At 38.2% G+C, this 14,664-nt stretch overlaps 1 pseudogene; it reads right to left on the bottom strand.

Moving 5' to 3' along the window:
* Positions 1–7,158: 7,158 nt before the first annotated feature.
* Positions 7,159–8,575, bottom strand: LOC116758111 (annotated as a pseudogene).
* Between the last annotated feature and the right edge of the window lie 6,089 nt (positions 8,576–14,664).

The raw sequence follows: 14,664 nt of genomic DNA, 5'->3' as shown, positions 1-14,664 counted from the left end.
AAGAAAAACACCCACAAAAGCAAACCAAAATGATTAAGAAAATGGTAACAGAAACATACATATCGATAATAACCTTGAATGCAAATAGATTAAATGCCCCAACCAAAACACACAGACTGGCTGAATGGATGTAAAAACAAGACCCGTATATACGCTGTCTACAAGAGACCCACTTCAGACCTAGGGACACATACAGACCAAAAGTGAATGGTTGGAAAAAGATACTCCATGCAAATGCAAATCAAAAGAAAGCTGGGGTAGCAATACTCGTATCAGATAAAATAGACTTTAAAATAAAGACTGTTACAAGAGATAAGGAGGGACACTACATAATGATCAAAGGATCAATCCAAGAAGAAGATATAACAGTTATAAATGTTTACGCATCCAGCATAGGAGCACCTCAATATATAAGGAAAATGCTAACAACCAGAAAAGGAGAAATCGACAGTAACACAATAATAGTAGGGGACCCCACTTACACCAATGGACAGATCATCCAAACAGAAAATAAATAAGGAAACACAAGCTTTAAATGACACAATAGACCAGATAAATCTAATTGATATTTGTAGAACACTCCACCCAAAAGTGGCAGAATACACTTTCTTCTCAAGTGCACATGGAACATTCTCCAGGATAGATCATATATTGGGTCACAAATCAAGACTTGAAAAATTTGAGAAAATTGAAATCATATCAAGCATCTTTTCTGACCACAACACTATGAGACTGGAAATCAATTACAGGAAAAAAACTATAAAAAACACAAATACATGGAAGCTAAACAGTGTGCTAGTAAATAACCAAGAGATCACTGAAGAAATCAAAGAAAAATACATAGAAACAAATGACAACGAAAACACGATGACCCAAAACTTATAGGACACAGCAAAAGCAGTTCTAAGAGGGAAGTCTATAGCAATTCAATCTCACCTCAAGAAACAAAAAAAATCTCAAATAAACAATCTATCACTACACTTAAAACAACTAGAGAAAGAATAACAAAGAAAACCCAAAGTCAGGTGAAGGAAAGAAATCATAAAGATCAGAGAAGAAATAAATGAAATAGAAACTAAGAAAACAGTAGCAAAGCTCAGTAAAACTAAAAGCTGGTTCTTTGAGAAGATAAATAAAATTGATAAACCCTTAGCCAAACTCATCAAGAAAAAAAAAAGAGGATGCAAATCAATAAAATTAGAAATGAAAAAGGAGAAAGCACAACTTACACTGCAGAAATACAAAGGATTATAAGAGACTACTACAAACACCTATATGCCATTAAAATGGACAACCACGAAGAAATGAACGAATTCTTGGAAAGGTACAATTTTCCAATACTGAACCAGGAAGAATTAGAAAATATAAACAGACCTATCACAAGTAATGAAATTGAAACCACAATTAAAAATATTCCAACCAACAAAAGTCCAGAACCAGATGGCTTCACAGGTGAATTCTATCAAACATTTAGAGAAGAGCTAACACCCATCCTTCTCAAACTCTTCCAAAAAATTTCATAGGAAGAAACACTCCCAAATTCATTCTATGAAGCCACCATCACCCTGATACCAAAACCAGAAAAAGATATCACAAAAAAAGAAAATTGGACACCAATATCACTGATGAACATAGATGCAAAAATCCTGAACAAAATACTAGCAACAGAATACAACAGCACATTAAAAGGATCATACACCATGATCAAGTGGGATTTATCCCAGGGATGCAAGGATTCTTCAATATACGCAAATCAATCAATGTGATACACCACATCAACAAATTAAGGAATAAAAACCATACCATCATCTCAATACATGCAGAAAAAGTTTTGCCAAAACTCAACACTGCTTTTTGTTAAAAATTCTCCCAACAATGGGCATAGAGGGAACCTCCTCAACATAATAAAGGCCATATATGACAAATCTACAGCAAGCATCATACTCAGTGGTGAAAAACTGAAAGCATTTCCACTAGGATCAGGAACAAGACAAGGATGTCCACTCTCGCCACACATTTTTTTGTTTTTAGTAAATTTATTTATTTATTTATTTTTAATTTTGGTTGCACTAGGTCTTTGTTGCTGTGTGCAGGCTTTCTCTAGTTGTGGCGAGCAGGGGCTACTGTTTGTTGTGGTGCACAGGCTTCTCATTGCGGTGGCTTATCTTGTTGCAGAGCACAGGCTCTAGGGGCATGGGCTTTGGTAGTTGTGGCATGTGGGCTCAGTAGTTGTGGCTCAAGAGCACAGGCTCAGTAGTTGTGGCACAAGGGCTTAGTTGTCCCTGGCATGCAGGATCTTCCCAGACCAGGGTTTGAACCCATGTCCCCTGCATTGGCAGGCAGATTCTTAACCACTGTGCCACCAGGGAAGTCCCCATTCTCGCCACTCTTATTCAACATAGTTTTTGAGGTCCTAGCCACAGCAATCAGAGAAGAAAAAGAAATAAAAGGAATACAAATTGAAAAAGAAGAAGTAAAGCTGTCACTATTTGCCGATGACATGATACTGTACACAGAAATTCCTAACGATGCCACCAAAAAATGACTAGAACTAATCAATGAATTTGGCAAGGTTGCAGGATACAAAATTAACGCACAGAAATCTCTGGCATTCCTATGCACAAACAATGAAAAATCAGAAAGAGAAATTAAGGAAACACTCCCATTTACCACTGCAACAAAAAGAATGAAATACCTAGGAATAAACCTACCTAAGGAGGTGAAAGACTTGTACTCAGAAAACTATAAAAGACTTATGAAAGAAATCAAAGAGGACTTCTCTGGTGGCGCAGTGGTTAAGAATCTGCCTGTCAATGCAGGGGACACAGGTCCGAGCTCTTGTCTGGGAAGGTCCCACATGTCACCGAGCAACTAAGTCCATGTGCCACAACTACTGAGCTTGAGCTCTAGAGCCCATGAGCCAAAACTACTGAGCCCGTGCACCGCAACTACCGAAGCGCATGCGCCTAGAGCCTGTGCTCCACAACAAGAGAAGCCACTGCAATGAGAAGCCCACGCACCACAACAAAGCGTAGCCCCTGCTCACCACAACTAGAGAAAGCCCGCATGCAGCAACAAAGACCCAACACGGCCAAAAATAAATAAATTTATTTTTTATAAAAGAAATAAAAGATGACATAAACAGATGGAGAAATATACCATGTTCTCGGATTGTAAGAATCAATTTTGTGAAAATAATTATACTACCCAAAGCAATCTACAGATTCAATGCAATCCCTATCAAACTACCAATGGCATTCTTCACAGATTTAGGACAAAATAATCTTACAATTCGTATGGAAACACAAAAGACCCCGAATAGCCAAAGTAATCTTGAGAAAGAAAAACGAAGTTGGAGGAATCAGGCACCCTGACTTCAATCTATACCACAAAGCTACAGTAATCAAGACAGTATGGTACTGGCACAGAAACAGAAATACAGATCAATCGTACAGGATAGAAGGCCCAGAGATAATCCCACGCACATATGGGCACCTAATTTATGACAAAGGAGGCAAGAACATACAATGGAGAAAAGACAGCCTCTTCAATAAGTGATGCTGGGAAAACTGGACAGCTACATGTAAAAGAATGAAATTAGAAAACGACCCAACACCATACACAAAAATAAACTCCAAATGGATTAAAGACTCAAATGTAAGACCAGGCTTAGAGGAAAACATAGGAAAAACACTCTGACATAAGCCACAGCAAGATATTTTTTGACCCACCTCCTAGAGTAACAGAAATAAAAACAAAAATAAACAAATGGACCTTAATGAAACTTAAAAGCTTTTGCACAGCAAAGGAAACCATAAACAAGATGAAAAGATAACCCTCAGAATGGGAGGATATATTTGCAACTGAAACAACAGACAAAGGATTAATCTCCAAAATATACAAACAGCTCATGGAGCTCAACGTCAAAAAAACAAACAATCCAGGTAAAAATGCGCAGAAGACCTAAATAGGCATTTCACCAAGCAAGACAAGCAGATGGCCAAGAGGCACATAAGAAGATGCTCAACATCACTAATTATTAGAGAAATGCAAATCAAAACTACAATGAGGTATCACCTCACACCTGTCAGAATGGCCATTATCAAAAAAATCTAGAAACAATAAATGCTGCAAAGGGTGTGGTAAAAAGGGAACCCTCCTACACTGTTGGTGGGAATGTAAATTGACACAACCACTATGGAAAAAAGTATGGAGGTTCCTTAAAAAACTAAAAATAGAACTACCATATGACCCAGCAATCCTACTACTGGGCATATACCCAGAGAAAACCATAATTCAAAAAGAGAAACGCAGGGCCTTTGTATGGAAGTATTATGGCAGCACCATAGCACTGGTGGAGGATGAGGAACAGGTGAAAATTACTGCAGTTCTCTCAGGATCTCTTGGGGGGATCTCTGCTGACCCGCTGCCAACCCATTGGACTACAGCACTGCTTCTTCAAAGTGTTTAGAGGAGAATTCTTGAGTCTGTTGGAGAGGCAGCAATGGTGAGATGACCCATTCAATCTCCTGACTGGAACAATCAAACTCTGGCTGCTGACATTCTGGAGTTGTTGGCGGGGAGATTAGTGGTCTTGACATTCACCATGTAAATGACAGGGTCTTGGGGCTCCAGCCGGGTGTCAGGCCTGTGCCTCTAAGGTGGGAGAGCTGAGTTCAGGACATTGGACCACCAGAGAACTCCTGGCCCCACATAATATCAATTGGCAAGAGCTCTCCCTGAGGTCTCCATCTCAGTGCTAAGACCCAGCTCCACTCAATGACTAGCAAGCTCCAGTGCTGGACACCCCATGCCAAATAACTATCAAGACAGGAACACAATCCCACCTATTAGCAGAGAGGCTGCCTAAAATCATAATAAATTCACAGACACCCCAAAACACACGACTGGACGTGGTGTTGCCCACCAGAAAGACAAGATCCAGCCTCATCCACCAGAACACAGGCACTAGTCCCCTCCACCAGGAAGCCTACACAACACACTGAACCAACCTTACCCACTGGGGGCAGACACCAAAAACAATGGGAACTACGAATGTGCAAACTGCGAAAGGGAGACCCCAAACGCAGTAAGTTAAGTAAAATGAGAAGACAGAGAAATACGCAGCAGATGAAGGAGCACAGTAAAAACCCACCAGCACAAACAAATGAAGAGGAAATAGGCAGTTTACCTGAAAAAGAATTCAGAGTAATGATAGTAAAGATGATCCAAAATGTTGGAAATAGAATGGAGAAAATACAAGAAATGTTTAAGAATGACCTAGGAGAACTAAAGAGCAAACAAGATGAACAACACAATAAATGAAATTAAAAATTCTCTAGAAGAAATCAATAGCACAATAACTGAGGCAGAAGAACAGATAAGTGACCTGGAAGATAAAATAGTGGCAATAACTACCACAGAGCAGAATAAAGAAAAAGAATGAAAAGAATTGAGGAGAGCCTCAGAGACCTCCGGGACAACATTAAATGCACCAACGTTCGAATTATAGGGGTCCCAGAAGAAGAGAAAAAGAAAGGGACTGAAAAATATTTGAAGAGATTATAGTTGAAAACTTCCCTAATATGGGAAAGGAAATAGTCAATCAAGTCCAGAAAGCACAGAGGGTCCCATACAGAATAAATCCATGGAGAAACACACCAAGACACATATTAATCAAACTATCAAAAATTAAATACAAAGAAAAAATATTAAAAGCAGCAAGGGAAAAGCAACAAATAACATACAAGGGAATCCCCATAAGGTTAACAGCTGGTCTTTCAGCAGAAATTCTGCAAGCCAGAGGGGAGTGGCAGGACAAATTTAGGTGATGAAAGGGAAAAATCTACAACCAAGATTACTCTACCCAGTAAGGATCTCATTCAAATGAGAAATTAAAACACTTACAGACAAGCAAAGCTAAGAGAATTCAGCACCACCAAACCAGCTTTAAAACAAATGCTAAAGGAACTTCTCTAGGCAGGAAACAAAAGAGAGGGAAAAGAACTACAAAAACAAACCCAAAACAATTAAGAAAATGGTAATAGGAACATACATATCAATAACTACCTTAAATGTAAATGGATTAAATGCTCCAACCAAAAGACATGGACTGGCTGAATGGATACAGAAACAAGACCCATATATAGGCTGTCTACAAGAGACCTAATTCAGACCTAGGGACACATACAGACTGAAAGTGAAGGGATGGAAAAAGATATTCCATGCAAATGGAAATAAAAAGAAAGCTGGAGTAGCAATTCTCATATCAGACAAACTAGACTTTAAAATAAAGACTATTACAAGAGACAAAGAAGGACATTACATAATGATGAAGGGATCAATCCAAGAAGAAGATATAACAATGGTAAATATTTATGCACCCAGCATAGGAGCACCTCAATATATAAGGAAAATGCTAACAGCCATAAAAGGGGAAATCGACAATAACACAATCATAGTAGGGGACTTTAACACCCCACTTTCGCCAATGGACAGATCATCCAAAATGAAAATAACTAAGGACACACAAGTTTTAAATAATACATTAAACAAGATGGACTTAATTGATTTATTTTTCAGTTTTTAAAAGGAAGATTTATTCGACAAGTTTCACTTAGCGCAATACACCTAAAAGGAAAATCACAATACAATGAAAAGATTTAAATCAAGGCCTCAGAATTTCATACAAACACCAAGACCAAAATCCTAAAGTATTGGTATTGCGTCTCAAATTTTCCCCATTAACTTAAAAAAAAAGCTTAAACTTACGTACCATAGAGGTTATTAAATGAATCTAGAATTAATAAACATGCCAAATGTTTCACTTTTAATTGTAGACACAGCTCCTATATTGACTTTTACAAAAAAGCATGTCTTTCAACAATGCATCCAAACAGTGTTCAACGTAATGTGGTGCAAGCAACATTTAACATAATTCAGCTGTTTTAACCTAAATAAACCTACTGCTTAAATACATCCTACAATATAACTTGAGAAAAGCTGAAAATTATTTAACAGTAATAGATTACTCAACCTAGTTACATCCTAAATGAATGTTTGTGTTCAAAAATACTGAAACTTAAGTCTTTAACACAATCCTGATTTCCACTTAGAGTAAGCATAAATCACAAGCTTGTATTGCAAAACTGTTAAAACTTAAGTTTTATTTTTCTTTTAAAAAATGTTGACCAAGAGTCAGTGATCAGAATCAATTACATTCCCCATCCACCACTCATACTGGACATGCTAGACATCCCTCCCATTCCATTCACTCCCATAGATGCTCAGCTTCCACTACTGAAGTAGCTGCTGTTCAGTGCTCCTTGGCTGCCTATGCAGTGTTTGATTGAAAATCACTGGAGTTTTCCTGTAAAACTTGGTCATATCCACTCATGCTGCTCTGGCCACCATAGCCACCTCCATAATGACCACTCAGCTGCTGGCTGGCTGGGCCGCCATAACTAGACTGGTTTGACAAGCCCATGACTCCCATCATTTGGCTACCATAAGCACCACTGCTTGCTCCTGCTGTAGAATTCAAGAGCTCTACATATCTGTGTTGCATATTTGCTTTATCTTTTGCTATAGCTGTCACAGCATCTTCATGAGTTGCAAACTTGACATCTGCTTCACCAGTTGCTCTGCCATCAGGACCAATTTCAATATGTACTCTCACAGGGTTGAGTGGTGAAAAAAAAATTATAAATGCCATTCTCAGTAGTTCTGTAAGGTAATCCATGCATGTGTACACGGTGTCCTGTTGTGCTCTGGAAAGTAGAGCCACCATCCCCATATCTGTGATCTCACATTCCTGAAAAACAAATCTATCTGACCCAAGTCCATAGCCATCATTATAGACATATAATCATCATAGCCTCCATAACCCCCACCATAAGCACCACGCCTCATCCTTTCAAAGCCAGCTCCTCTTCCAATGCTGTTATACCCTCTGCCATAGGGACCTGGCCATTGCATGGGCATAAGTTTTCGTGGTGGATCATAGTGAGTTCTAACTTCAGCTCGACTGCTCTTAAAGATTTCAATATACCTGTGCCCTATTCTTTCCTTGTGTTTCTTTAGAGCCTTTTCAGCTATTTCCTGTGAAGCAAACTGCACGAAGGCCTCCCCCGTACTCCTCCCCTGGAAGTCCACCAGCAATGTTATCCCATTTGGCACGATTTCCAACCCTGAGAAGAACAATTTCTTCCTTGCTACATCCAAAGGGGAGTCCTCTAAGCTGTACAAAACCATCATTGGCCGTGTCAAGACTATTTGGACCAGTATGCTTCAACACCCAATCCATTTCAATGTTGTTTGACTTGAATACTTCAACATATTTGTGTCCCATAGTTTCTTTGTCTTTTTTCAGGGCCAATTTGACTTCATCTTCTGATTCAAGTTCAACTAAACCCTCGCCACTCGGTCTGCCTTCTCTGGTGTAGATGAAACGAACACCTTGAGCCTCATTTTGAATTTTGCAGTCAGAAAAAAACTGCTGCACTTTGTTGGCCGGGCAAGACCAAGACAAACCCCGGACCTTCACCATGAATCCCGCGCCACCTTTGGTGCCCAACATCAACGTCTTTTAGGGAGTCCTGGCGTCAAAACAGACTCCACACACAACTTCAGCACAGATGAGAAGAAAATCAATTGATATTTATAAGACATTCCATACAAAACAACAGAATACACTTCCGTCTCAAGTGCTCAGGGAACATTCTCCAGGATAGATCATATCTTGGGTCACAAACCAAGCCTTGGTAAATATAAGAAAATTGAAATCCTATCAAGTGCCTTTTCTGACCACAATGCTATGAAACTAGATATCAATTACAGGAAAAAAAACTATAAAAAAATACAAACACATGGAGGCTAAACAATATGCTACTAAATAACCAAGAAATCACTGAAGAAATCAAAGAGGAAACAAAAAATACCTAGAAACAAATGACAATGAAAAAATAATGACCCAAAATCTATGGGATGCAGCAAAAGCAGTTCTAAGGGGAAGTTTACAACAATACAATCCTATCTCTAGAAACAAGAAACATCTCAAATAAACAACCTAACCTTACAACTAAAGCAATTAGAGAACAAAGAACAAAAAAATTCCAGAGTTAGCAGAAGTAAAGAAATCATAAAGATCAGATGAGAAATAAATGAAAAAGAAATGAAGGAAATGATAGCAAAGATCAATAAAACAAAAAGCTGGTTCTTTGAGAAGATAAACAAAATTGATAAACCATTAGCCAGACTCATCAAGAAAAAAAGGGAGAAGACTCAAATCAACAAATTAGAAATGTAAAAGGAGAAGTAACAACTGACACTGCAGAAATACAAAGGATCATGAGAGATTACTACAAGCAACTATATGCCAATACAATAGACAACGTGGAAGAAATGGACAAATTCTTAGAAAAGCACAACCTTCTAAGACTGAACCAGAAAGAAAGAGAAAATTTAAACAGACCAATCACAAGCACTGAAATTGAAACTGTGATTAAAAATCTTCCAACAAACAAAAGTCCAGGACCAGACGGCTTCACAGGAGAATTCTATCAAACATTTAGAGAAGAGCTAACACCTATCCTTCTCAAACTCTACCAAAATATAGCAGAGAGAGGAATACTCCCAAACTCATTCTAAGAGGTCACCATCACGCTAATAGCAAAACCAGACAAAGATGTCACAAAGAAAGGAAACTACAGGCCAGTATCACTGATGAACATAGATGCAAAAATCCTCAACAAAATACTAGCAAACAGAATCCAACAGCACAATAAAAGGATCATACACCATGATCAACTGGGGCTTACCCCAGGAATGCAAGGCTTCTTCAATGTACGCAAATCAATCAATGTGATAAAACACATTAACAAACTGAAGAATAAAAACCATATGATCATCTCAACAGATGCAGAGAAAGCTCTTGACAAAATTCGATACCCATTTATGATAAAAACTCTCCAGAAAGTAGGCATAGAGGGAACTTACCTAAACATAATAAAGGCCATATACGACAAACCCACAGCCAACATCATTCTCAGTGGTGAAAAACTGAAACCATTTCCACTAAGATCAGGAACAAGACAAGGTTGCCCACTCTCACCGCTATTATTCAACATGGTTTTGGAAGTTTTAGCTACAGCAATCAGAGAAAAAAAAGAAATAAAAGGAATCCAAATCAGAAAAGAAGAAGTAAAACTGTCACTGTTTGCAGATGACATGATACTATACAAAGAGAATCCTAAAGATGCTTCCAGAAAACTACTAGAGCTAATCAATGAATTTGGTAAAGTAGCAGGATACAAAACTAATGCACAGAAATCTCTTGCATTCCTATATACTAATGATGAAAAATCTGAAAGACAAATTACGGAAACACTTCCCATTTACCACTGCAACGAAAAGAATAAAATACCTGGGAATAAACCTATCTAAGGAGACAAAAGACCTGTATGCAGAAAACTATAAGATACTGATGAAAGAAAGTAAAGATGATACAAACAGATGGAGAGATATACCATGTCCTTGGATTGGAAGAATCAATCTTGTGAAAATAACTATACTACCCAAAGCAATCTACAGATTCAACGCAATATCCATCAAACTACCAATGGCATTTTTCACAGAACTAGAACAAAAAATTTCACAATTTGTATGGAAACACAAAAGACCCCAAATAGCCAAAACAATCTTCAGAAAGAAGAAAGGAGCTAGAGGAATCAGGCTCCCTGACTTCAGACTATACTACAAAGCTACAGTAATCAAGACAGTATGGTACTGGCACAAAAACAGAAATATAGATCAATGGAACAGGACAGAAAGCCCAGAGATAAACCCACAGACATATGTTCCCCTTATCTTTGATAAAGGAGGTAAGAGTACACACTGGAGAAAAGACAGCCTCTTCAATAAGTGGTGCTGGGAAAACTGGACAGCTACATGTAAAAGAATGAAATTAGAACACTCCCTAACACCATACACAAAAATAAACTCCAAATGGATTAAAGACTGAAATGTGTGGCCAGACACTATAAATCTCTTAGAGGAAAACATAGGCAGAACACTCTATGACATAAATCACAGCAAGTTCCTTTTTGACCCACCTCCTAGAGAAGTGGAAATAAAAACAAAAATAAACAAATGGGACCTGATGAAACTTAAAAGCTTCTGCAGAGCAAAGTAAACCATAAAGAAGACGAAAAGACAACCCTCAGAATGGGAGAATATATTTGCAAACTGACAAAGCAACTGACAAAGGATTAATCTCCAAAATATACAAACAGTTCATGGAGCTCAATATAAAAAAACAAACAACCCAATCCATAAATGGGCAGAAGACCTAAATAGACATTTCTCCAAAGAAGATATACAGATTACCAGCAAACACATAAAGGGGTGCTCAACATCACTAATTATTAGAGAAATGCAAATCAAAACTACAATGAGGTAACACCTCACACCTGTCAGACTGGTCATTATTGAAAAATCTACAAACAATAAATGCTGCAGAGGGTGTGGAGAAAAGGGAACCCTCTTGCACTGTTGGTGGGAATGTAAATTGATACAGCCACTATGGAGAACAGTATGGAGGTTCCTTAAAGAACTACAAATAGAACTACCATATGACCCAGCAATCCCACTACTGGACATACACCCTGAGAAAACCATAATTCAAAAAGAGTCATGTACCACAATGTTCATTGCAGCATTATTTACAATAACCAGGACATGGAAGCAACCTAAGTGTCCATCAACAGATGAATGGATAAAGGAGATGTGGCACATATATACAATGGAATATTACTCAGCCATAAAAAGAAATGAAATTGAGTTTTCTGTCATGAGGTGGATGGTCCTAGAGTCTGTCATACAGAGTGAAGTAAGTCAGAAAGAGAAAAACAAATACCATATGCTAACACATATATATGGAATCTAAAAAAAAAAATGTTACTGATGAAACTAGTTGCAGGGTAGGAATTAAGAGGTAAACATAGAGAATGGACTTGATGACATGGGGTGGGAGGGCAAAGCTGGTGTGAAGTGAGAGTAGCATTGACATATATATACTACGGAATGTAAAATAGTTGGCTGGTGGGAAGCAGTAGCATAGCACAGGGAGATTGGTTCAGTGCTTTGCAATGACCTAGAGGGGTGGGATAGGGAGGATGGGAGGGACTCTCAAGAGGAAGGGAATATGGGGACATGTCTATGTATACGGCTGATTCACTTCGTTGTGCAACAGAAAGTAACACAGTATTGTGAAGCAATTATACTCCAGTAAAGATCTATTAAAGGGCCTCTCCTAGTGGCACAGTGGTTAAGAATCCACCTGCCAATGCAGGGGACACAGGTTCGAGCCCGGGTCCGTGAAGATCCCACATGCCGCAGAGCAACTAAGCCCATGTGCCACAACTACTGATGGCCTAGAACCCACTCTCCACAACAAGAGAAGCCACTGCAATGAGAAGCCCACACACCACAACGAAGAGTAACCCCTGCTCGCCGCAACTAGAGAAAGCCTGCACACAGCAATGAAGACCCAATGCAGCCAAAAATATAAATAAATAAATTTTTTTAAGAAAAAGGTCTATTAAAAAAAAAAGATTAGCACAAGAACGTTCATAGCAGCTTATTCATTGTAGCCGCAAACCAGAAACAACCCAAATGTTCATCAATAGGGGAATAAATACACATTGTGGTATATTCATGCAATGGAATACTACTGAGCAATAACAAATAATGAACTATTGATACATATAATAAAATAGATGATTTCAAAAACGTATTGAGAAAAGAAGCTAGACACAAAACACTGCCTACTTTATTATTCCATCTATATGAAGATTTAAAAGACGAAAAATGCATCTGTACTGATAAAAATTAGAACAGTTGCTGCCTGGCATTGCTGGGCAGCAGGAGGTGGAAGGGAGAGACATGAGGGACTTGAATAGAAAGCGGCTGGAGGCACCTTGCTGTGTTGATGGAAATGTCCTGTGTTTGTCTTGACTGGGGTGTTTATTACATGAGGGTGTACAATTGTCTTAAATGATCAAACTATACACATAAGATCTGCACATTTTACTGTATGTCAATTATACCTCAATAAAATTAATTAATGAAAACTAGGTTTTGTAAAATTTTAGTGAATTTTTCAAAAATATTATTTCCAAATTGACCTTATTTACTAATGCACTGAGAAATTAAAATCACTCAAAAGAGAATTTCCACAAGTTCCTAATATTATCACATCTACCCACTGTATATATGTGCCCATATACTGCCTTTCTTCCTGTTTGTAAAAATGAATTATCTGTGCTCCTAAAGCCAACCCCTCCATTTGAGCACTAGATCCCATTCTTTCTCATCTCAACTCATCAAGGACATAACTCTAGTAATTCTCCCCATGCCCTCCTGCACATTAACTCTTCTGTCTCTACTGGATCACTCACACAAGCATAGAAGCATGCTCTAAAACATCCCATCCTAAAACAGAGGGAGAGGAGTTGTCCCTTGAGTTGACACTTTCCTCCAGCTCCCACTCTAGTTCTCCACTCTTTTTATAAAAAACTCTTCAAAAATGTTGACTGTATTCTGTTTTATAAGTTCTTTCCATGTATTCTCTTAAACCTACTCCAATCAGAGTTTTGCCACCGATACTCAACTCAAACTGCCTGCCAACATCAACAATAGGCTTTATGTGGACAAATCCAATGGTCAATTCTCAGTTCATTGATCTCTCTTTTCTCCCTGAATCATACTCTTCATTTGCTTTTAGGAATCAGTTTTCCTTTTACCTCATTGGCCGTTCCTCCTTTGTTGGTTCATCTTCCTCAACCTGATCTCTAAATGTTGGGTTTGGCCCTTCCACCTCTTTTCTTCATGTCCAAACTCACTTTCTTGGTGAGTAAGTGGCCACAACCAATCTTATGGCTTAAATATAATTTATATGCTGATAATACCCAAATTTAAAAAATATATATCTCCTCAAGACCCACATCAAGGATCCCACCAAGCCCACAACAATAACTAGTTCCCAGCAGAGCTCAGAAGGAAAGTTGCACGATATACTGAAGAGGAGGAATTACCATATACACAGAAAACACAGCAGTTAAAGGACAACTTGCATTGTCAGAAATCTGGGAAGCATGTTTAGAGTATATTCTACAGGGGTCAGTCCAAGGAAAAAAGTAAGGAAGGATCTGTATGGAAACAACCTAAGTGTCCATTACATATGAATGTATAAAGAAGATGTGGGATACTACTCAGCCATAAAAAAGAATGAAATTTTGCCATTTGCAGCAACATGGATGGACTTGGAAGGTATTATGCTAAGTGAAATAAGTCAGACAGAGAAAGACAAATACTGTATGATATCACTTATATGTGGAATGTGGAATCTAAACTCAAACAGTTAATAAAAGAAAAAAGAAACAGAATCACTGATATAAGAGAACAAACTAGGGGTTACCAGTGGGGAGAGGGAAGAGGGGAGGGGCAATATAGGGGTAGGGGAAAAGAAAAAAGAGATTATTATGGGATTATATGAAATCACGTGTGTGAAACTTTTGAAAACTGTAAAGCACTATAGAATTTAAAGAATCATTCAATTAAAAAATTAGAAAAAAATAAGATAGGATCTGGCCAAATTTATTAACA

Source organism: Phocoena sinus, chromosome 1 (assembly GCF_008692025.1).
Source record: "Phocoena sinus isolate mPhoSin1 chromosome 1, mPhoSin1.pri, whole genome shotgun sequence".
In the NCBI taxonomy this organism is placed as follows: domain Eukaryota; kingdom Metazoa; phylum Chordata; class Mammalia; order Artiodactyla; family Phocoenidae; genus Phocoena; species Phocoena sinus.
The sequence above is the reverse complement of the archived record's forward strand: the minus strand, read 5'-3'. Positions and strand labels throughout refer to the sequence as shown.